Genomic DNA, 26,508 nt, shown 5'->3' with positions numbered 1-26,508 from the left:
CAATACACAGTAAAGATTAAAAGCCAGGGAAGGCAATAGAATACAACGTGTCTGAAGTCTGGACTTAAAAATAGAGAGAGAAGAAGCACTCGTAATGTCTGGTAGCAGCTGGTTCAACAAACATGGAGCAGCAACTGCAAAGCCTCAAGGAACCTCCTTTTAGTTTAAGTTGTGACAGAGGAATTTGTTGTAAAACTTGTCTCTAAAACTTTCTTATTACCAATGATCAGTGTTGGATAAGTTATTTAAAAAAGAAAAAAAATTCAAACTACATCATTAAAATTGTTTTATTTTTAAAGACTTTTCTCAATACTAAATAAAAATCATGTAAATCTTTAAAGGTCAAAATTATTAGCCCCTTTAACCTACTTTTTTCCCGATTATCTACAGAACAATCCATCGTTATACAAGAACTTGCCTAATTACCCTAACCTGCCTAGTTAAATTAATTAACCTAGTGAAGCCTAGTGTGTCTTGAAAATTATGTAGTAAAATATTATTTACTGTGATCATGGCAAAGAGAAAATAATTTAGTTATTAGAGATGAGTTATTAAGTTTAGAAATGTGCTGAAAAAGTTCCTTTCGTTAAACAGAAATTTGGTGGAAATATGAAAACAGGGGGGCTAATAATTCTGACTTCAACTGTAAATGTAAATAAAGTTTGCAATAAATTGGTTAAAAATATTTTTATGTACTATTACATATTACATAGTTTACATTACGTTATGTCTTTTCAAACTCTGCCTACCCAGTACCTGGTCCGTGACTTCATTTATTTCCGCATTCTTTTAATTTTAAAGGTCCGTACTGTCCCAATACCCCCATAAGTGTTTCCATTCACTCATCAGTTTGAATGGAATAACTTTGTCATAGGTTATGATAGAGACTTTTTTTTCTAAGATTCCCAGTGGTGTAAAGTAACAAAATACAAATACTCAAATTACTGTAATTGAGTAATTTTTTTTCTCAGAAATTGTAATTTACTAAATAGTTTTATAAATGTGTACTTATACTTTACCTTGAGTACATTTTTATTGCTGAATTGGTACTTTTACTCCACTACTTTACTTCTTTCTTGTCTATGGTGATTGGCTAAAGTAGAAAAATCAGTCTTGCAATTTGTGTCCAATCTAATCACACATATGTAGAAAGAAGATCGCATCATACTGGGCAACCTCAAGACATGGGTGCTTTATAAATGCAGCAAACCTCTTGAAAGCATAAAAAATGTCCAAAAAGATGAAAATAAAATGGAAGGAAAGAAAAATGGAAGGAAGGGCCGAATGATGGAAGGAAGGACTGAACTAATAAAGGAAGGTAGAACCAAATTAATAAAGGAAGGAAAAAATTAACAAAGCACCAATGAAGGAATTAACAAAAGAATGAATGAATGATCGAATAAATGAGGGAAGGAAGGAACAAATGAATAAAAAAAGGAACGAACAAACCAATGAAGGACAGAATAAGCAAAACACAGAAGGAAGAAACAAATATATGAAGATCACTAAATGCAATACAGAATATTACGTTTACACATACCTGCACAAACTGCACGTACACATCAACCTTTCCCAGCATAATACTCACTGCTGACTTCTCTTAAATATTTTTAAAAGGGCTACTTTTTGCTCATGCTTTTACTCTACTTGCACTACATAATACTTTTACTTGAGTAAAAATTTTCCCTACTCCTCCCAACACTGATGATTACTGACATTCGGAGGAACCAACAAAATTAATCAACCTAGGCCACACACAACCTAAAAGGTACACTTTCAAATTTTAGGTTACAAAAAAAAAAAAAAAAAACGAAAAGAAAAGAAAAGAAAAGAAAAGAAAAGAAAGTGCCTCTTTTTTGGCAGGGTTTATTACAACACAGATAACATATACAATTATTTGAATCACTTTTAACAGTGTTTTATGAAAATTTAAATGTTTTTTTTTTATTATAACAAAATATTGCATTTACATCTCTGCATGTGCATTTGGGAAGCTTTTAAATTTGGGTAGGCAAAATCCAGGTGGAAATCTCAAAATAGCACTTGACTTTAAGAGAGTTTTCTATAAAATGTAAGAATTAACTACTCAATTATTTTAGAGTTGTTTTTCTTTTAAATGTGAAATAAATCCCCACAAACACACGGCATTGCATTAACATAACAACCTTCCTACAACATTGTACCAACCTTGTAATAAGGTTGAGGATGTACGTTGTTGCTGAAGGTTGTCACAGCGGTGTCATAATGTTACCATTTAAACAGCCTTAGCTTTAGGTTGTGCTTAGGCGGCATTGACGACCACTGTACAACATTTACTCGTCATCAATGAATCAGTTTAAATTTCAACAGACCGCTCAGCATCTTATTTAACAGTGACTGAGGAGACGCAAGTATAGCTTTATTTCGTCTTGCAAAATAAGTCTTCAGTGGTCATTTTGTGTACTCCTGTTGTGTCAAGCTCTGATGTGTTTCTCTTTTTCACTGCCTATTTTGATTTGTGGCTGCTGTGGATCCATCGCTGAACTGGATTCTCTGTTGTTCTCTCACTGCTTTTCTCCATACCAACAACTACACTTGGTCTTCGACTTTGCTCCCCAGTCTGATGTATTTTCCAGTCCAGTTTTATATTGTAATGCTTTCTTGTTTACTTCTCTTGTTGGTTTACCTTGTCAATTGGCATTTTAATTTAGCCTACCCTTTTAGTTTAATTATATATAGTTAATTATTTAATACAATCTAAACTCATTCAGGTTCCTCGGCACCACCATCTCTCAGAATCTGAAGTGGGACATTCACATAGACTCTATTGTGAAGAAAGCCCATCAGAGACTGTACTTCCTTCGTCAGCCGAGGAAGTTTAACCTGCCACAGGAGCTGCTCATGCAGATGTACTCAGCTGTCATCCAATCCACACTGAAAAAAAATTATTCAAAGATGATTCCTTGGATTTACTCATTTTTTTTTACGTTAAGTGGTTCTAAACAATTTATTTGTGTTGAATTTAAACAAACAAATTAAGATGAACATTATTAAACTTAATTTGTTTGTTTAAATTCAACACAAATAAATTGTTTGCAACAGTTCTGCATGCAACACTTTTTTCAGTGCACCCAATCACCGTCTGGTTCGGCTCAGCTGCTAAAACCGACCTCCGTAGACTACAGCAAATAATCCGGACTGCTGAACATATCACTGGCACTACCCTTTCTACACTTTAAGAACTATACTCTTTCAGAGTGAGTAAAAGGGCTCGCAAAATCACTCTGGACGCCTCGCACCCAGAACAGTACCTGTTCAAACTGTTACCGTCTTGTCGGCGCTTTAGAGCACCAAGCACAAAAACAGCCAGACACAGGAAAAGTTTCTTTTCTTAGGCCATATACCTTATGAACAGTTAAATATTCCCCTACTGTGCAACAAACATGCAATACTTTCTCATACGCACTTGTAAACAGCACCTTATATCAATATACAATGCAATACTTTCTCCATTCGAATTTGTACACAGCACAGTATAACCTGTATATTTATAACAAATCTGTACATATTATTCAACATCCAGATTTTTTTTTCACTAACTGCATCTCTGTTTAATGTTTATCATCTTTTTTCCATATTTATTTTGTGTTGTCACTTTATGTAAACTGAAAGCTTCTGTATCCAAAACAAATTCCTTGTGTGTGAAGCACACTTGGCAACAAAACTGATTTTGATTCTTAATTTTATACTGTTTGCTTATAATTAGATGTGTACTGTATGTATTAAATGTTGTGAAATATATAATAAAAAAGTTTGATTATATTCATTTGTGTGGCATTTTTGCACTTAAAAGTTTACACATGCAGTTGTTCATTTAAAAAGGAAAAATAAATGAACAATATTTAATATTAAACAATACTGGACAATTATTACTGCTTATCCTGTATTCTAGGCAGTATTAATAACTGCCATAGAAAAAGCATTAATACATGTAGTAAGAACACTGTCTCATGATTGCTGAATGTCACACGGCAATGTTGCAACAGCCTTCTCACGTCTTACATTTCTACGTTGTAACAATGTAGCGAGCGGCAAAATTCTCTTTAAAAAATGCAACGTTGTAGAGACATCGCTGCAATGTAAATGTGGTAGTTAGGATGCAAATAAAGTTTTTAACAAACTAGTTTAAGTGTAATTGTATGTACTATTAAATACTTTACATTACGTTATGTATTTTTAAAAACCTTTTAGAACAGCTGAATGAAGATCTACTCATTTATTTATTTTGCGGTGTACACCTTAATTGATACATATTGTGCAAAATGGGTCGAAAAAAAATTTCATGCCACTGAAATGAAAGGAACCATGTTTAAAAAGAGAAGAAGAAAAAGAAAACTTCAAACAGGGTTATCGTGACCTCCTGAGGGTTAAATCCATGTGCTTATCATCCATTACATGGCAGAAATAGTAAGAGCATGCTATTGTGCAGCCCGAGTTCCAGGAAAATTAAAAATAAATCTACCTTCCCTTCCTTTATGCCTTTCTCATGCTAGTTTGAGAAAAGTGGAGAGACTGAAGAACGACTTGCTAAAAGAACGTACATTGTTGCTTTTCAGTTTTCAGATTTTTCCATGACTGATAACAAGAAAGGGATACAAATGTAGCTCCTGCACCATTACAACTGAAAGACCTACTATATAACATTTTTATACCTCACCCTATACAAATCCTCCAGTTTAAATATCTTGAGGACGTTAACCAAAGCTTGTGAGCGTTCACATCTGAGTTTAATAGAGTTTTAGGTTTCCGTTCTGTCTGTGTAGTATATCCTTTGAGATATGAAGTTATCAGCCTACTATCACAGGGACTGGGAAGACGGCAACGGCAGACATGCTCTTCTTTAATTTAGCAACCTAATTCCCTCGGTGGCTCCACTTGCTAGGCGACAGCAGCTTGCGCAGCGCTGCCGGTGAACACGGCTCTCACTCCCCGTTTAATGAGCATGCAGGTTTATCGATAAGCCCGTGGGATGGGTACAAACCCGCTGCGATTTCCACCGCTGAGCCAAAAGATTGACGTGTGAAAGAGAGCAGGTACAGACGTCAATGTGCTTTATGCATATTTAACATTCACAACAAGACAATGGAGAAGTGTATGAAGTTTGGTTCCCAGTGATGTTAATCTTACGTTTCATCCTCAAGCATTCATTTAGATAAGCTGGAACAAAATAAATTGGGGCATTTGCATTTTTTTGGGTTTTAGTTTTGAAGGTACATTTGGGTTTGTAACAGTCAGACAGTGCATTGGGGGATGAACAACAAAAACGTGTCACATTTGAAATATTTTTAAGGGTACACGTGCATGGTTCTGTTTCAACTCAGTATTTGGGTCAAATATAGACAAACCAACTACTGATTAAACATTTAATTGTAAAATATTTAAACTTCTAACCCAGTGGCTGGGTTTGTCAATATTTGGGTCAATAACCCCAGCTTTTTATTTTTAATTTTTTAGACTTTATATGTTTATAAGTTTTTATGCTCAGTATATATAAGAACACCCCTCACAAATCTATCTTTTAAATTCATATTTTGAATAGGAAGCTATACAATATTATATTACAATAATATATTTGAGCATATAAATTAGATTATTCAGTACTGAAGCCAAATCTGGAGCTTATCTAACAAAATAACTTACGATAATGGTCCAAAAACTAGTACACCCAAATTTAAATGTTATAGAAGAATATTAAATATATATATTATATATATATATATATATATATATATATATATATATATATATATATATATATATATATATATATATATATATATATAGTATAGAGAGAGAGAGAGAGAGAGAGAGAGAGAGAGAGAGAGAGAGAGAGAGAGAGAGAGAGAGAGAGGGAGGGAAAAAAAATAAAATTAAAGAAAAGCAAAATGTTAAAAATGTTGTTGAAATTTTTAGGATTATAATTATTTGTGCAATATTTAGATTGAAATTAATTGTATTATTTTTCAATTTCTAAATATGTTTGGTGACTAAAATATTATTTATTTTAATTTATTGTATTAATAAATCTGTTTTGTTTAAATTCACCGAAATATGTTGCCTACATTCATTGATATAAATGGATACAAATGTTAATTTTTAAAATGTACTCAATTATGCTGAGCACTGTATGTGTATATCTTTTACTGAATTATGGAAAAATGTATTACAAATTTTAAACAAGTGTGAAATGCGAATGACAAACTTGATTGATATTTGCAGTTAATTTACTTAATTAAATCTGAGTTGAGTATGCAAGATTACAAACATAAAAAGTGGAAAACACAATTTGATTGATATTTACATATTTCTATTTTATATGATATTATATGCTGTTAAAATAATATACAAAAAACTATCAACAAATAATTACATTTCTTCACCTTGGAATTATAAGGTTCTATCTGGCAGATCATTAATTGAAGCATTACTCCTCTGGAAATACAATCAGTCTGCTTATTAATTTAATAAACAAAATGGTTTTGTAACAACATATTTATGTTTAATAAAGTTCAATGTTTGATTTCTTTAACATTACATTATAGAAAAATGAACAAAAAAAACATTATAGAGCCAAGCTAGAGTTTGACTTTGTTGATAAAACCTTCTTTGATTTTAAATAAAAAATCTAAAAATGTAAACAACCTATAAAAAACATCACATAATGTAAATAAGTTGTCAATTAATAAGCATATGTGAATAACTCAATTTTGACAAAAATCTTAGATAGAACCTTATAATTTTTAAGGTGACAATTTCTTGCATTTATTTTCTTTTAAAGGGGTCCTATATTGTTGTTTTGCTTTAGAAATGTACTGGAATAGGTTTTGGTGGTTCATTGTTTCAAAATTACATTGTTTTATATATATATATATATATATATATATATATATATATATATATATTTTACATATGGTCCTTAGTCAGTCTGACTCAAATGCTGTTTAGCTCTTGCTTCAATGAAGCCCCAATGTATGCCCCCACGCTGTAAAAACTTTTAAATTGCATTATTAGGCCTTGATTTTCTTTCAACCTTGAACAGTTTGAAAAAAAAATGGACTTTTATGAACAGTTGTAATAGTTTGAAGTGATATATTGTCTTGGTTGGTGTTGTAAATTTGCTGCAAAATCCTGATAATAAGCTGTCTTGATTCTATATATTATTTCTTAAACAATATCTTGTCTCAAACTACTAAAATGTCAATAAAAGTCACTTTGTTAAACTGTGGAGTTGAATTTTCAACATCGAAACTCAATCAATCAGATCAAGGTCCCATAATGCAACTCCCAATTGTAAAATAAAACAAAAAATATGGAAACTGTTAATTAGCAGATATTTTTTTAACAGTGCAGGCCAAGACCCTTATCAAATGTGTGAAATTTGGGGCAGATTGGACATTGCATGCCAACATTTTAAGGCAAGTTACTATAACAAGTAATTAATGCTTGCTTAATGGCAAAACACTAAAATTTGTCAGATTGCCACAATGTGTTGACTGCTGGGTGTTTAAGGCCATTTTGTTCATCATAAACCTCCGTCATCTTCTCATCAGTGACATGCATCTAAATATTCTCTGGGTCAATGTGTGTAAAGATTTTGGACAAATTCATGGACACTTTTAATGCTTCCAAACAGTTTGCTGCAATTATAAATTGCCCATGTCTTGAGGAAGTTCATTATGATGCGATTTAGTGTCTATGTGCGATTTGATTGAACAGGAGTCACAGGACAGATTTTTCTAATCCCCATAGACAAGAAAAAATAAAAGAGTGACTGGAGGTTGAAGGAAAGTAATGAAGTGAAAGTACCAATACTGCACTAAAAATGTACTCAAGGGAAAGCAAAAGCACACATTATTAAAACTACTTAATAAATTACAATTCCTGAGAAAAACTACTCAATTACAGTAGTTTGAGTATTTTTAATTAGTTACTTTACACCAACGGTGAGTGGGATTATGCACACAAGCAAATCTGTCACAATATCACCATATACTGTACATCGCTAGATTTTTTTTTATGACATTTCTGCAAAAGCCTCAATTATGTAAAGAGTATAGGGTAAAGGGAGCTGTTTTGCATGCTATTTTGCATGCTATTTTAACAAATTATTTAATATAACCTTTAGTGATGGTACCATGCCACTAGCTTGATATACTAAACATGACAAAAAATAAATAATATAATAATAATAATTATATTAATAATAATAATATAGAATGAAAACTTAAATTATGTCATGAGGGCAAACATTCCACATGATAAACTGAAAAATATATGGTTTAAGTTAAAACATACCTTTGTTATGAAGAGAGTATGTCAGTGTGGTTTCATTAAAGCATATACAAAAACTACATGAATTTCACATGTGCATGTGGTCACATTTTAAAAACATCAAAATCACATGTGAAACATGTACTTTGCACATGGAAAACATGTGGTTTTGGAACTTTTCAATGGTGTAAATGTGTGAAATATAAGTTGCACATGGTTTGTAAGAAACCCATGTTAACACACATGGAAAATCATCTGGATCATATTACCAGTTAGCCCACAACACTCATTCAAGTTTATTTTAGGCTTTTCGCTGTAAAAAGTTTGAGTTTTTGAGTTTGACAGAACTCACAACATAGTAGAAAAGTAAAACATTTGCGGTTGTGGTTAGCAATACAACACTGCATCGGATTTTCTCCAGTGACATTAAATGACAAAACACTACATTTCAGTTTTTACAGCCTACACATCGTGCAAGATGGCATGCGTTCAGCATGTAGAGGTGCTGTTAAGTGCGCAGACATCAGCCGAGTGAGTGCAGAAAGCACATGGAGCGAGCAGAGGCACAGCTGAACAAGTGTATCAAGAGCACTTTTCAGAAAATCCCTCATCTCAAGTACCTTTGGGAAACATAATCTAACCATAACATGCACAAGTATCACCCTGTTGAGTTGCTTTAGTAGTTAGCTGCCTCTAATTAGCAGCTTCATGAATCCTAATGAAACTGACTAATTGCTTAACTTACTGTAGCATAGCGATTATCATTTTTCGCTGATAGCTGTGATGTGTCAGTGCTATGAAAACACTAAATGTAGTTATTGGTGACATTCTAAATGGCAGATTAGCACACGCTAACTCACTCTACATCCCTTTTTGCAAAAAAGTATTTCTCAACTGGTGGATTAAATATGTAATGATACACTCTGAAACTCTGTTTGGTTCAGTTGTTGTAACCCAATTTTAGATGGGTCAAGTCGTTTATTGTACCCTGTTGAAAATGTCCATTTTTTGGGTCAGAGAGAAATTTGCTACCCAGGGTCATTCTGATTACGTAACCCTATATACATTTCTGGAGAGCACCAAATACATCCCAGGAGCGTATTTGTTCTCGTAAGGCTGCTGTGTTTTGTTTTTGACATGTCAGATTTCTCTCACAAGTGCCATTAGTGCCTGCTGTTCTTGCGTAAACCCCCTTGATGTCGCTGTGAACTGACTGACTGACCGATCCACTGACCTGCCAACCCATTTCCCTAAGCACAACTGACAATTTTTTCAAAAGCAATTCAGAAAAAAAGCCCTTGCCTGATTTTTACCATGTTCACAGATTTCACCACATTTTTACCCTGTTATTTACTTGTTTATATTAATTTTTTTAACCTGTTTTCTGGAACTGTTCTTCATCAAACTCGAATGCCATCATCATGGTCAACTCCTCTCTGAGTCTCAAATTCGCTGACAGATGCACCAAGCCACCGGACAAAATGGCAATAGCATGGTCAGCTGGTGAATGCACACACACACACACACACAAAATAATAATAATAAAAAAGAACATATCGTTTGTTTTAAAGATGAAATGCAGGCATAAGTTCATCTGGCTTCATACAGTAATTTACAAGCTATAGAAAGGTATTTTTTCAGAATGAGCCTATGTTGGAATTTTAGCTGCCTTGTGTCTGCGACTTTATATACAATTAAAACATGGACTTGAAGTCTGGCTAAAATGTTTCAATTACCAGCTATTGGGTTGGTCTTTGTTTTACCAACATTTGGGTTAAAACAACTTGTTTTTTTTATTTTTATAAAATCATGTGTGTAGTAAATTATCACTGCAAAGAAATGAACATGTCACCCACTGAAGCTAAGCAGTGCTGCAACCGGTCAGTACCTGGCTGGGAGACCACATGGAAAAGCTAGGTTGCCGCCAGAATTGGTGTTAGTGAGACCAGAAAGGGGAGCTCAACCTGTGGTCTCTGTGGGTTCTAATGCCCCAGGACATTGATGGGAACTCTATACTGCTCAGTGAGCGCTGTCTTTCAGATGAGACATTAAACCAAGGTCCAGATTGTCTGTGGTCATTAAAAATCCCAGGATGTTCTTTAAAAAAGAGTAGGGCTTTATCCCTGTCATCCTGGCCAAATTAGCCCATTGGCCTCTTTCTTTCATGGTCTCCGAACCATCCCCATATCATAATTGGCTTCATCACTGTCTTCTCTCTACCAATCAGCGGGTGTGCGGTCTGTCGCAATATGGCTGCCATTGTGTCATCCAGGTGGATGCTGCACACTGGTAGTGGATGAGAAGATTTCCAACCAAAAATTTGTAAAGTATTTTGAGTATCCAGAAAAGCACTATATTAAAAGAAGAAATTATTATTATTATTATTATTATTATTATTATTATTATTATTATTATTATTATTACCACATAACCAAAAGGGTCATGATACTTTTTTTGGAAATTGAAATGTATACATCTAGAATAAATGAGCTTCCCACTGATTTTTGGTTTGTTAAATTAATTTGACCAAATTTGGCTGCAACTACTTGCTGAGTAGAAAAATGCTGAGAAAATCACCTTTGAAGTAAACAAATTACATCCTTATGGCAATGCATAATACTAATCTAAGAAAAAAAAAATGTGTATGTTTACAATAGGAAATTTAAACATTTACATACTATTTAAACGATTTGTGGCATAAAACAATTAATCAAACTTATAAACTCACTCTTTACAAGGTATTTTTGACTTGACTGAAATAAACTCCTGCTTCAAAAGATCCAGAGTCAGATGGGTTATAAGTGTTAAACATCAGGAACATGATTGCTGCACATAACATAATGAAATTCAATAGCAAAGCAAATTCTACAGCATTCTGTTGATTTTATGTAAAAGAGATATTGGATACTGGATATTGCTCAAGATATCTCCTTTTGTGTTCCACTGAAGTCATACATGTGCAGACTGACAAGTGGATGGATAAATGAAGACTAAAGTTCAATTTAGGGAAATCTAACCCTTTAAGTAGATTTGATGAGGCTACAGCTGTCTGTATTATATTAGTCTGTAGATAAGTTCACCTCCATTATAAGGACCCCGGTGCTGAAAGGTCTTTGTATTGATTCAGAAAAAAAAAAATCACTGCTGTGAATGACCTTTCCTTCACCTTCTCCTTTCTTGAGCAGGGCAGGACAACAGCTTTAATTAGCCTCCTGATACAGCAGGATCTGTCTGGCACACGACACACACACACAAACACACACACACACACACGTATGCATAAAGTCTGTAAGCAGCATAAACAGGGTCATAAATATGAAAAGGGTGTAACTCAGCGTTATGATGGTTTCACGGTGTAAACTATACTCCGGAGAAATCAGTCATTTAATTAGACAGATGGTGAAATGAGGCAGTGAAAAAGCCTCTTTCTTTATCTCTCTCTATGAAACACACTGACACGGTGCCCAGAAAAACCTCCTGTCCTCACAGGTGTCACACTGCCCTCTGGGGAACGACTGAAGAAATGCACATCCAACAGACAATCATGCAAACACACGCTGCCAAAAGCATAAAGATAAAGCATTAATGCATTTAGAGAGGGTTTAACCATAATTTCCTGCTTTTAAGGTTACATTTGGGCTCTATTTTTAAGATGATAACTGATCTAGAGTCTCTGCGCCAAGAAGATGGTTTAGGAACTAGTCGGTTAATTAAAAACAACCCTAAAATGGAATCCATTTTCTCGAAATACGGTGCCAAATATCATTAATGGTGAGGAACATAAGCCATAAATGCGTAACTGAACTGAGAGATTTATGTTGTGAGGTTTTAGAAATTTGGCAGGGGGAAATGAATTGGGCCAAAATATGGCCAAACTGTCAGTTAAGCTCTGTTTGGGTATCAATAAAAGCTGGTGGTTGTAATGAATCTCACAAATTGTTTCTCTAGGGGACAACCGGGAACGTCGATCCTGTGTTAAAAGAGCCCCATTAAGATCCTTTATGGTACAACATGCTTGTCAGGTCTGGAGAAGACAGGCTCGCTCCTAAAATCCACATGAATGTTACAGTTTGTTTTTTTCTGTTTCTTTTGACTCCATCTTTACCTTTAAAAAAAGAAAAATAAATAAAAATCGTGTGATTTGGGAATACATGAATGACCATTTGTAGAACAGTCTGTCATAGCATTTTAGAATATTATTGTAATCGTAAATTTTGTAATTGACTGCAGACATTGCATCTTTTATTTTTATGTCCATAATTTATGGTGATGAGTTCAAGACTTTCACTGTAGGGTGTAGCAAAACTGCTTCTTGCATTTATGACAATAAACCTGAATTTTTAATCTTGATACACACAAAATATAATGAAAACATACACTCTCAGAATTAAAGGTGAGCTGTTACTGGGGTGGTACCTTTTCAGAAGGTACAAATTTGTACCTAAAAGGTCCACATTAATATCTCAAGGGTACATATTTCTACCCTAAAAGTCCAAGTGTTCTTCTTAAAATCTGTAGGTATTAATATACAGTTGAAACAAGAAGTTTACATACACTGTATAAAAAAAGCACATAAGCATTTAAAAAAAATCAGATGTTAATGTGACAAAACTTTTTCTCTTTTAGGTAAGTTAGGATTATCAAATTTGACAATAAGATTATTATGCCTCTGAAAAGGCTCAGATGATTGTGTCAAGGTTTTGGAAGTTTCTAAATGGCTAATTGACAACATTTCAGTTAATTGGAGGCACAACTGTAGAATAGTATTTAAAGAAAACCTCAAACACACTGCTTCCTTGTGTGACAACATGGGAAAATCAACAAGAATCAACAAAAAAGGCAATTACAATTTGCTAAATTACACTGGGGAAAATATAAATTTTTGGAGACATGTCCTGTGGTCTGATGGAACTAAGATTGAACTGTTTGGCCAGAATGACCAGTGTTACATTTGGAGGACAAAGGGGAAAATCCTAGAAGCAGCATTTGGTCGAATTAACCGTATTACCATTTCTGGACTATGGGGATTTAATTTAAAGATCAGCTTTAAAAACTCTTCTTCACAAACTGGATGTTATTTATCATGCAGCAATTCGTTTTGTTACTGATGCACCATTTAATACTCAACTGTATTCTTCACTAAATTGGCCTTCTCTCCAATCACGTCGACAAATTCATTGATTTCTGTTAATTTACAAAACTCTTATTGGAAAAACTCCACTATATTTACAGTCACTTCTTAACATTCAGGAAACACGTCGAAATATGGGCTCTAGTATTTTCATTAAGCTTTGCATACCCAAAGTTCGCACTTCATTTGGTCGCTACTCTTTTCAGTTTTCTGCTGCTGATGCTTGCAATCATCTGCAGCAGTCCTTAAAGCTCAACACTTTCATTCCACTATCATCTTTTAAAAATTCGAATCAGTCAATAGTTCAAGATCACTGTGCTTGTTTTTAGTTTTTTTGTTGGTTTTATATGTTATTATCTGTATTTGTAAAATTGTTATAGTATTGTGTCCCTACTGCTTTGTACTGCATCTGCTTTTCATGTTGCCTCTTGGCCAGGTCGTCATTGTAAATGAGAACTGTTTCTCAATTGACTTACCTGGTTAAATAAAGGTTATTATTACTATAGAAACACCATCCCAACTGTGAAGTATGGGGGTGGCAGCATCATGTTGTGGGGCTGTTTTGCTGCAGGAGGAACTGGTTCACTTCACAGCATATGGCATCATAAAGAAAGAACATTATGTAGAAATTCTAAAGCAACATCTCAAGACATCAGCCAGGAAATTAAAACTTGGCCACAAATAAGTCTTCCAAACAGACCATGACCCTAAGCATACTGCCAAATTAGTTAAAATGTGTTTTAAGGACAACAAAGTGAATGTTTTGGAGTGGCCATCACAAAGCCCTGATCTTAATCCTATAGAAAACTTGTGGGCAGAGTTGAAAAAGCTTTTGCGATCAAAACAGCCAACAAATCTGACTCAGTTACACCATCTAACTATTCTGGCATTTAGCAAATGTAAATCATTTAGGTCATCCTAATGGACCTAAAATAGTAGTATACTTTTCAGGTACCAAAATGTTTACCTTTTGAAAAGGTACCCCCCCGCACTCCAGTGACCGCTCACAAACCTTTATTTTTGAGAGTGTATAAGAAGCAACAAATTATGGATTTACTGCTAAATATTGCTGTAAAAAGCTGGGATGTGTGAAATAAAGATAGAATAGACTATAATAAATATATAAAATAAGATGTAAATATATAAAATAAAATAACAAAGAAGACAATATTTGTGGCATAATCTATCAAAAATGCATTTTATTTACTTATTTATGTGTTTATTTTTTTAAACCATTGATTGAGTATGGAGAACAGCAAAGATTAAAAACAAAAAGTATAATGACCAATCTAACTATTTTAACATTTAATTTGATTGTTACACAGTGCAACCTACAATTTCCTAAACCTTTAGGTTAGCGATAAGTCCTGTTTGTTGTTATAACAGGCATAATTAAGCGGTTTTAAAGCATATTACATATATTCTAAATGACAATATAAAAAGCCTTAATAAGATATTTGTACCAGTTATTAGTGTTAAAGGGCTCCAAATTATGCCTCTTTTTACAAGATGTAAAATACGACTTTTGAGTCTCCAGAATGTGTCTGTGAAGGTTCATCTCAAAATATCGATCAGGTAATTTATTGTACCTTGATGAAAATGTAAATTTTTAGGTCAGAGAGAATTTTAGTGGGTTTGTGCCTGTGCCGTTAAATACAAAGAAGCTTGTTTTCTCCTGCCACTGTTCAGGCATGTCTGCTTCAGGAGAAGACACAGTGTCAGATATCGGATAAATACAGCAGCACAATAAATGATGGACAGCAACTGAGATATTGATGAAGCAGACAGACCCAAGGGTTGGGTATCGTTTAGGGTTATTTCGATACCGGTGCTAAATCCATACTTTTAAAACGGTACCGGTGCCCAAACGGTGCCTAAGCCGATACTTTTAAGCCACAAAATTATGGGGGATGACTCTAGAAAAATCATTTATTTGACAAAATCTTAAAAATATATATATTTTAATAGAACAACTTAATTAAAGTTTAAAGTAAACATCAATTTTTATTTCATATGTTTGAATTGCATTAATATATTTCCTTTGATCATTTGCAGGCAGGGGCCACTTTTTAAGCTATCACAAAATACTTACAAAAATATTCGAAGTCATTTTTTTCATGCATCACTCTGCAGTCTTCATAAACAAGATAATTAAATAACTTTAACTCAAAATAATCTTTCTGGTTAATTTATTTGACAAGTAACTTTGTACTAGTGTAGGATAACACATTTCTAACATTCAAGTACATCAAGGCACATTGTTGCACCTGTGAACTTTAACAGGCCTGCAGTTAAACTCAATTTATTTTGCTCTCCCATTCATTTAAAACAATGTTTCCTAAAATTTTCACAGGGTTCCCTACTAATTATTAATTATTATGATTAAAATAATTATTCAAGAGTCATAATAAGTCTTATTTCTTATTGTTTATTTCTTGAATAAAAGCAGTTTTTAATTTAAAAAGAAAAATAAGGTCAGTATTATTAGCCTCCTTAAGAAATATTTGCTGCATAGTTTTGACACACACATCAAATCAGTTACAAAATAATTTGACCAATTATTTCAACTTTCGTAGTTACATGATCAAGTCTTTAAATTACTTAAATTAGTAAGTTAAACTATTATGTCTGAAAATGTGTTGTAAATAAATCATGTGTTGAAGACGGAAATAAAATATGAATGAAGGCAAAACTAAACGAGTTGAATATGACTTACATGAGCGTGACTGAAAACTACATTTGATCAATGTGTTATTTCTGTTCTTTGTTACTTGTCGACTGTTTGTAAATTCAAGACTGCATTTCCAAACGTAAAATTACGTACACTAGATTTCTGATAATAATGGTCTCTGCATAGCCGAGGACTTCCTATGTTAAAATTGCTTTTATCTGTGTCAATTTGGGCGTCAACCTCTGAGGAATGTGGGAAACCAGGCTAATGCACGCAGCACCATCACTGACAGAGAGAGCAAGTGCACTCGTTGCTGTGTCAGAGTCCTTGCTTGTAAAATACGCGTTAGAACACTTAGTTTAAGCAAATTTGATGAACGCGATCATGCATGTTGATCTGAAGAGGGTTGCTCTCACTCACCGAATGCACTGTACTGCGTGCAACAAGAACAAAAGCCTGACATCACCTGTCCGTATTCCTCAAAGTTGTTTAAAGTTAAATGTTTAGAGATGATGTAACAACGCGTACTTATGTGTGCCTTTGATGCACCCCTTGATGCTTCTTACGTCCTTGTCGCAGCACCAGTGGCACCGAAATTAGGCACCAAAAATCATATGCTGATTTGTTCCGGTACATATCAGTTACAAAGGTCACAAATATCACTATAAGACTGAACCAGGAAAATTTCCCTGTGGTTATTTGATGTAGATGTTGAGGAGTTTATTCAGCCATTCTGCATCAGCTATTGCTCATCTATTTGTGGAAAATGTGACCGGATGCCCCCATTATACATAAATATGTTGTATGGAGATCCATTATGTTACTATACAAAATAAGCATTACTTAACATCCACAAACTGGGGCTCATATTGTGTGATTCAAGGGTTCTCGTTTATAGTTGTGTACTGACAATTTGTAGCTGTGGTGATTTGAGTGGTTATGTATTATATAGTGATTCATTTTTCTTTAAGTGGATCACTTAATTCATCTTTAGGTGCAGCTGAATCATAGACAATTGGAATAGATCTTTTATATATTTCTTAAAAATCCTGTCTTGTGGACATGGTACTATGCGTTAAAACTGAGATATGATAATACACACCAGTCAATTAATATCAATAGGCAAGGATAACCACACTGCTATGTCACGATGTGGTTGGCCTCAAAATCACTGGGATTTGGATCCTAATTTATCGTTAGAATATTAAAAAAAGGAACTGATGTGTTTGTATCACTCTAATATGGCCATGTCCACACTATTCCTGTACACATTTCTGTCCAAACAGCTTTCAAAAGTTTTCATTTTGCATGATATGAGTCCTTTAAACATGGAACATGTAGGTGTCCAGCCTAGAGCCCTGATCTAAACTTATTGAAACACTCGATACAGTCAGCAAAATGTAAAAAATACAGTGGAGCAAGATCAGGTTGGGATTTGTTTGGGGGGAAAAGAAGAAAGTATTTACAATACCTGTAAGTGGTTTGGTGATCAGCTCTTAAGTGACTCTCTGCTTCTCTGTGTCAAGTATCTACAGGATAATTACCGGACTGAAATAATCAATCTTTCTTTGTTATCTCATTTCGGAGACAATACCTTCCTCAAATCTGATCCAAATTTATGCACAATGAAGCACCAAAAAAAATATCAAGCAATTGAAAGAGATTTCAATGCTTAATGAGAGAAACACACTAACATTTGCACACACAAACACACACTTACAAAGGAGGATGACCTTTCCCCTCTTGATTCGCTGACATTAAACAGCTGTCAGACAGATCACAGGAAGCGTAATTACACTGACACATTCAAAGAGGATGGAGGGAGAGAGCGAGAGAGATAGCAGGAGACTCGGAGAGACAGTGAATGTCACTGGGAGCAGGTATTTTGGCTTTTATCTGGCCTAGGCTAATTAGAAAGCCTTGCAAGCCCTTTTAAACCACACACATACACACACACACAGGGAACTTTTAATTAAGGAGCCATGCATTGCCTTTGGCGACCTTGTAACCCCACCTTTGGATTTCACTGAACAAGAATGTAACCTGTCAGCGTAAGGTAACTCTCAAAAAATATCATTGGTGTAACTTAATATGATCCACCTGAATCTTAATATAACAATCTTAATATAATTACCAGAATCCTAAATCTAAATACAACCGCAAACATTATATGAAATGCAAAAAGCGAACAACAAATGGTACCTATAGTTGCTCTCAGAGTGCTGTAATTGAAATTCATGTTATTTATTTATTTATTTATTTATTTTTATTCATGCCTAATCTCACATGGTTAGACAGTGATTCATCTTTTAAAATAGTTAACGTGTTGGTGTCAGGGAAAGTACAGAGACTATAGTGATTTTTATTAAAGATTCATTTTAATGTGTTATATGACTTAACAGTTGTCATATAAATGCAACACAGGCTCATTGGGAATCCATGTCCATGGCTACATGTTTGAGAAACTGTAAATACATGCCTTGGCTTATGTCCAGTTGCATTTTGCGTGTAAAACGAACGCTATGGGGAGGTATCACAAGTGCGTATCACAATTTCTCATTGCGGTCAGTTTGCTCAGTAACTTACCTTGTATGCCATCAGAATTAGGACACCGAGAGGGCTGGGGTTTAAGTCTGGGAATGGATGGTTCCTGAATGTAAAGTAATGTATTTATATCGCGCAGAAGGGAAGGAGGGGTCTCTCCACACCACCACCAGTGATAAATGGCTACTTCCCAATTGAGTTTTCCCAATTGAAATAAGTAGAGGCTTGAACACAGAAAAAGTTATCCGTGTTAACTACAGTAAATACTGTGATTTGGGAAAATATTTAATTGCAATAACAGATATTGTGATTTCAATTTGATTTGTGATTTACTTTTGTTGTAAAGCTTCAGCTCAATATTCTGTAGCTTCTTACTGCTAAAATGCAGTGAGCGCTATTTTAAAAAAAAGGAACTGAAAAGACATTACCTCCAACTTTTATTCAAATTTGTTTATAAATGAAATTAAACAAATTTTTAGTAATGAGAAATGGCATTAGTTATCTCCTGGTGACTTTGTAATGTTTTTTGATATAGTGTAACAACTGCAAACAACTGTGAAATTATACTTTGCAGTTGCTACAGTAGCTACTGGATTGAGTGTCATTGGCAATACTTTCAGTTAACTTTTTAGCAAAACGCTGCTCTGTGGTGCTTTTTTCAGGTGCTGGTTGTTGTATTTCCTCAAGCTGTTGCAACAAATCTGCGACAGCTTTTACAAATGATCTGTTTTTGTTCGATGTCTGCGACTGAAACCAAAATACTCCCATATTACCGACATGCTGTTTTTCTTTGATATGAGTTTGTCTATTAATGCTTTTGAAGCAGCATTATCCTTATTACACTTGTCCTCATTTTTCCTGATTGTTTTTTTTATTGTGGGCGTTCTGCATATTTTGGTTTTGCAATTCTGATTGGCCGGAACAAAAGTGTGCACACTCAATTAGCTAGAAACACACACAGATGGAAGTCACGCTCTGGGTGGAGGAAATGATAAAATACATATATATTTTATATCGCAGCCTCTTGCGATTAGCCAATGTTTCAAACCGTGATTCGATTTGGATTAATCGAACAGCCCTAGTAACTACAGTGTAATTACAACAAAACAGTGCGGTATAGTATCCGTTTTTACATGGCAAATCTTCCATGTTAAAACAATTTGAATTACACTTATTGTCAGCATTATTCCCTCTAAATTGCAATGCCACACAGCATCATGGAAACTACACATCCACTGGTTAATTACGGCTATAAAATTATCCCTGGACAAAATAATTAAGTTAACTAAATTTTATTTTCATTTTTTAAAATAAATTTAAGTGGATTGAACAAAATACAGTTAAACTGTAAAATATTTGAAAGAATTATGTGGTTTTAACTTATTTTAAACACGTAATTTGAGCAAGCAGCAAAAACCTTAGCAAGTGAACTTCTCTTAGTTACTAGTTTCTGCAGTGCTCAGTTTGGCTCTGTCCTTCTGTCTGTATGTGTCTCAGCTGCTGTTGTATGGCTTCTGGCGAGTGTATGTGAGTGATGGACACTGACATGTCCTTAAACAGTCTGTGTTCAGTGTACCGGGTCATTTGAAGTCAGTCTCAGTCCTGATTTCTCTTACTGCAGTCTCTGCTTGTCTCTCTTTCACTCTGTGTGTGTGAGTGTGTGTTGGGGAGAGCAGCTAAAAGTAGCAATGTTTCTAATTTAACTGCGTTTTTTTCAGGACTGTGACAGTAGCTCAGTTGTTTTCAAAGCAGAGGAACTTTTCACATACTTTTTTTCCTCCACAGGTATTTTTGTAACATTGTTGTGCAGCTTTACAGCCAAGCAAACGGTAAGAGGTAAAATATCCCCATTTGACTACACATGCAAAAATTAATCATTCAGAATTCCCTCGTAACACATTAAATTATACATGAAATTTTGAAGTAGAAAGACTGAAATAGTATTTTCTTGTTAAATGTATCCCAGGTATCTATAAAAACATATTTAAAACTAACAATTTTTCAATCAATAATTTTTTAAAGAAAGATTTTTTCAAGAAATGACAAAAAATAAAATAAAATAAAATAAAATAAAAAAAACAGTGGAGAAACTTCTCAGAAGCAACAGTAAAGCTGCGGTCATACTAAAGTTTGAGCATGCGAAATTCTGCCGTACAGTGATGTGTAAAGGGGCGGGATTAAACAAGACTATTAGACATTAAAAACTGAGGGATTGAGCCATGTTTTAAATTTCTGCACAGAGAGGTCATGTTTTGAAGTGAAGTGTGCAGCTTTAATGCAAGAGGTTACAAAAGGCCCCACAACAACATCGAAAGAACTGCAGACCTATTCATGTCTCACTTAAGGTGAGTGTTCATGACTCCACCATAAAAAAAGAGACAAGAGCAAAAATGGTTTGCATGACCGAGTCTCAAGATGAAAATCCCTGCTGAGCAAAAAGAACATAAAGACTCGTCTCAGTTTTGCTCAGTTTTGGGGATCATCAATATTGACAATCCCCAAATGTTTGGAAAAATGCTCTGGACTGACAGGATGAAAGATGATTTTGTGTCATCATGTGTGTCTCATTATGTGTGGCATAAATAACACCTAATTTCAGAAAAAGAACACCATACCAACAGTAAAGTGTTGTTTGGGTAGTGTGATGATCTGGGACTGTTTTTGGGGCTGTTCTGCAGCTTCAGGACCTGGAAGACTTGCCGAGATAAACAAAACCATGAATTCAGCTGTGTACCAAAATATCCTGAAGGAGTATGCCTGGCCATCTGTTAGTGACCTCAAGCTGATGCTGAACTTGGCTTCATTGATACAAAGCACAAACAAAATGAAGACTTTGGAGTGGCCTAGTCAAAGTCCTGGTCTGAATCCAACTGAGATGCTGTGGCATGACCTTAAAAATGAAGTTCATGCTCAAGATACACATCTCGAAATACATATACATACAATTCTGCAAATTCTTTATTGTTTGTGTAATAGTTTTACAATTTGTTTTCTCTTAATAATAAAAACCTTCATTTCAAAACTTTATTTTAAAACTGCACGATGTGTTTACTAGTGTTATCTTTGACAGGTCAGATTCCCCGTCCTGGCAGGAATTGAAGGTGGGGAAAGTGAATGAACCAAACTCTCTCCATCTTCGATAGCCAGCAGAGGGGCCCCCAGAGCAAAGCACATATAGCCCCTAATTGCTCCCCGGGCTGGAAGAAATAACTGCCCACTGCTCCAGGTGTATGCTCACTGTGCGTGTTTGTGTGCATGTGCTTTCACTCCTCAATCAAAATGTGTGTGTGTGTACTTATATGGGTTAAAAAGCATAAAGGACCTATTTCAAGTATGGGTAAACTTGACAAAGGCTCACTTTACTATTTCACACAACTTTATATACGATTTCAATGAGGTGGTGCCATTGGTCAACGAAGATTTCCTGCTTGTTGTCAAACTATTTCATAACTGTAATAAGAGACAATTTAATATTAACTTAAGGTTAAAACAGCTATCATGAAATCATTTATCAATAAGCAGACCTCTTTTAACTTTCTGAAGCTATGGAAATTAAAAAAGCAAAACAGGAAATGCATTAGGAACATTGGTATTTTTTACAAGCTTATATTGGTTTATTTTGTACTGTACATTAACAGCCACTGTCCTGTACCCAGTTCTAATGTTGCTTAGCATTTACACTAGCTCCAATTTTGTTTTGGGGAATTTTATATGCTTAAATTTGGCTTTTGATTACTAAAATGCTTGATTCATTTCACATAACTTTTAAGAAACATACAATTTACAAATTATATTCAATTATATGTGTACACATACAGTTGAGGTCAGAATTATTAGCCCCACTGGATTATTAGACCCCCTGTTTATTTTTCCCTCAATTTCTGTTTAACAGAGAGCCGATTTTTTCCAACACATTTCTAAACTTAATACTTTTTATAACTCATCTCTAATAACTGATGTTTTATCTTTGCCATGATGACAGTAAATAATATTGTACTGGACATTTTTCAAGACACTTCTATACAGCTTAAAGTGACATTTAAAGGCTTAACTAGGTTAATTAGGTTAACTAGGCAGGACAGGATTATTAGGCAAGTCATTGTATAACAATTGTTTGATCTGTAGACTATCAAATTAGCTTGAAGGTCCTAAAAATTTTATCCTTAAAATAGTGTTTGAAAAATTAAAAACTGCTTTTAGTCTACTCGAAATAAAACAAATAAGACTTTCTCCTGAAGAAAAAATATTATCAGACAAACTGGGAAAATTTCCTTGCCTTGTTAAAATAAATTTGGAAACTATTTTAAAAAGAAAAATAAATTAAAAGGGGGGCTTATAATTCTGACATTAACTGTATATAAAGACACTGTATATGCCAGTAAAATACACGTTCATAAATGTATAAAAATCCGTTACATATTATATTAGCAGCTAGAAGCATAGCAAACAGCAGCATACAGCTTGACTCTACCTAAATTATGAGTAGCATGTAGTTTGACAACCTACAGTTTCAAAACCACTTCCCCAACACTGGAGTGCATAAGCTGTTATCAGTCCACCAGGACACAAAGGCTTGTTTACAAGGTACCAGGGAGCAACACTGAACCGAACACACTGTGATGTTCGTTAGCGCAAAAATACACCCAAAACTAGCAGAAATCTGTTTATTTGTCTCTCTCTTGCTTGAGCTTATGTTTGTTGTGCATGTGTGTTTTGTGCATCTGTGTGTGAATGTGTGTTTGACACTCGGCGTAGCGTGACCACAGAGCTCATCCAATCGATGGCCATTTTCAGAGCATGACCCCGTTACCATGCTGCTGACAAACTGACGGCCCACAGAGGACTGATGTGAGCAGAGCCACTCCACTGAACACACACACACACACACACACACACATACATACACACAGTCTCTGTGGACAGTGGACAGAAGCAATGCAGGGGCTGCTGAGACTTTCACTTTTGATAGCAGTAACTAGAAGTTGCCTAGTTGTCACTTTTGGAAAAGAAAAACTGATTAAAGTGATTAATCATAAGGATGTAATGATGCTCCTGGAGCTGCACTGAAGAATACTACAGAGCTAAACCTAAAGTGCAATAAAATGTAACTTTATTTTAAAAGTTAACACCTTTATATGTGCTTTATATAACAGAGCTGACGGTGTTCTGACAATGGTGCACCACAGAGAATCAGCTTCAGTAAACTACTGTAAAGATTATTAGAGTATATTTAACAAGAAAACACTACAGTTTTTCTACTTAATGTCACATTTAATCCATATTACTTGACTTAAAGGGCTAAAGCGATGTAAATTTACATTCTCAATATATTTGCACAAAAACCAGCATGAGGGCTTTCATAGGAATTTGAAGGTTTTGTCGTCATGTATTATCAGGAACCACATGTATGTTTTACTTACATTTTACTTTTTTACTTTCTAAACTCTCAGATTTTGGCATCCATGATTACCATTTTAAATATCACAGAAGACCATAGTATTTAATGTTATAATCATGGGTGGTTCTACATGGTAAAAAGCGATTAGTCAACTTATTGAACCAGTAAACGTTGATTATTACAGTTTTTCTTGTCTGCTTTGACCTGGTTAAAGAAACTATGTTCCACTTCATTTTCATTATCACTATCCCAGCTGAGCAGAAGACAGATCTTGCAAATGTATAAACCCTTTCTCATTTTTTTGTCCATTTCGTAATGATTAATTGAAAGAGCTGATTTACTTGTGTGCAAGTAGTGTTGTTTGAAGAAAAACTAGCTTTTGTTGCATATTTTAAATGTTTTAACACAGTATTTGCATTTTGCAAGCAAAATATGTCATTCTGACCACAAGTGCCGCTGTTTAGGCCTGTATGTTAACTGTTTTGAAAATGTGGAGTTTCAGTTGACAGCTGCATCAAAGCAATCAAGAAAAACTGTAGTGGCTATGTCCTACACTCCCATTAGATTTGACTGTATATTGGTTTACATGTGTTTTCTCTAATATAGTATTTTATTACTTTTGTCTGTTTTTTAATTACTATTATTTTATTATTTTTTTTTACAGTATTTCAGTTTTCAGCCACAGTTTGAAAAATGTCATGAATTCAATATAAATTTATTCAAAGCATTTCTTATTCTGGATCCTGCAATGGATCCTGGATGAAGCAAACAAGAAAAACTGTTAGTAAATGAACCATGTTCATAATTAGAAAAATGGAGTTAAGTTAATTTAAGCCATGTTCACATCATGCGATTTTAGCCATGATTTGTCATCTGGAACAAATTTGGGAAATTCTAAAAGAGCCCTGTAATCCTAGGCTAAAATTTGTGGTCTTTGACTGTTGGTTATGGAGGAGCGTAGAGCATGAGACTGATTCCAGAAAGACCCAGTGACAGATGAGTCTTTGCATTGATCTCATGGGCCAGCCTTAACCTCTGCCTGTGCCTAGACTGCAGCTCTGCACAGGAGGAGATATGGTCGTGCTCAACTGAGCCTCGCTTTTTCTTGAGGTTTTTTTTTTCCTTCACTTTCACCAATTGGTAAATGGTTTTGAGACTTGTGGAGCTGTGCATTTGATGGATATGCTCTTCAATGTTTGGACTTTCAGCAGTGAACATTAAACCACACTGAACTGAACTAAACTGAACTTCAACTATGAAAACTGGACTGACACAGTTTCAATTTACTAGAACTTCAGCTGCTTTGACACAATCTACATTGCAAAAGTGCTATAGAAATAAAAATGAACTGAACTGATTTGGTTGTTCACAAACAGTGGCTGATAATCATCTTCTCTTCGAAGAAGTTCTAGCAGTGTCAAAATATTACAGAATCTTTCTTGAAATGCAACTTCAGCTACGATGAATTCCAAACCAACAACCAATAGGAGAGCAGAATCTTTAAATCTGTTTTTCTTCTTCTTATTGAGGTGGATTTGGAGCAAAATTACAGATTCTTAAGTTTGCTGTGAGGAGTCATGTCAAAACATGGGATAGTGAAAGTGTAACAGATGGATCACGTCAAACAGTGAGTTTTCTTTGCAAATCTGTGTTTGGAGTATTTAGTTTGTCGTTCAGTCTGACATTGTGACAACTGAGATCTTTTTGTGACAAGAGAATGATGTTTGTGCAGCCTGACATGCTTTCAGTCCTTTAGAATTATATATATATATAAAAAAACACATAATGCGAGCCAGGTTTTAACAGTTCCAAGTTACAATAGCTTTTACTCACTTTTTTTTAGTTAAGTCTATTTGACACTTAAGACAACTGGTCACTCACTTTTTAAATTAAAGTATTGACTTTTTACAGTGTAGGATTTTATCAGCAAGAAGGCTTAGATCTTATAGAGATTCTTCTGACAAAATTCTTATTTGCTGCGATTAATTTTTAAAAAATTGTATACTCTATATAATTTAAAATATAAAATTGTAAATTTATATTTTATTACATGTGTTTGTTTGTGACAAAACTGGCTGAACAGTCTTAAGACTGAATTAACACTGCATATAAACATCTGCTAATCTTGATCATTCAATATAAATATGATTGTGTAGGTGATTGAAGCGAGATCTCAATCTTTTAATTATTACTTGTGCAGATGTACCCTGAATGCATTAATGCAGGCCAAACAATTATGTTAGCAATACGTTTCAGTTTTAAAACTGCATTTTAGAATGAAAAGGATCCACATCCACACTGGCGTTTCATCTAGCATTTCTGAACAGCTCTCCGTCCACACAACACCACTGAACACGCACATCACATGACCACGCACACACATTAGCATGCCCTGCAGCGTATGTGCACATCTGAGCTCCAGACAGTCAGCGGGTGCTTTAAGCACACCTCACC

At 34.5% G+C, this 26,508-nt stretch overlaps 2 long non-coding RNA genes across 5 annotated transcripts in view; both read right to left on the bottom strand.

The window, feature by feature from the left end:
* Nucleotides 1-26,508, bottom strand: part of LOC110438169 (uncharacterized) — a 236,490-nt gene that overhangs the window by 51,603 nt on the left and 158,379 nt on the right. The window lies entirely within an intron of this gene.
* On the bottom strand, nucleotides 1,437-4,478 carry LOC147839128 (uncharacterized). The gene is made up of 4 exons (XR_015519242.1): nucleotides 3,576-4,478; nucleotides 3,263-3,458; nucleotides 3,111-3,138; nucleotides 1,437-2,913 (listed from the first exon to the last, which is right to left on the bottom strand). It is a non-coding gene; the product is annotated as an uncharacterized LOC147839128 (long non-coding RNA).

This window comes from Danio rerio, chromosome 20, assembly GCF_052040795.2.
Source record: "Danio rerio strain M-AB ecotype USA chromosome 20, GRCz13ab, whole genome shotgun sequence".
Lineage (NCBI taxonomy): Eukaryota > Metazoa > Chordata > Actinopteri > Cypriniformes > Danionidae > Danio > Danio rerio.
Note: the sequence above shows the minus strand (reverse complement) of the source record. Positions and strands in the feature narration are given on the sequence as shown.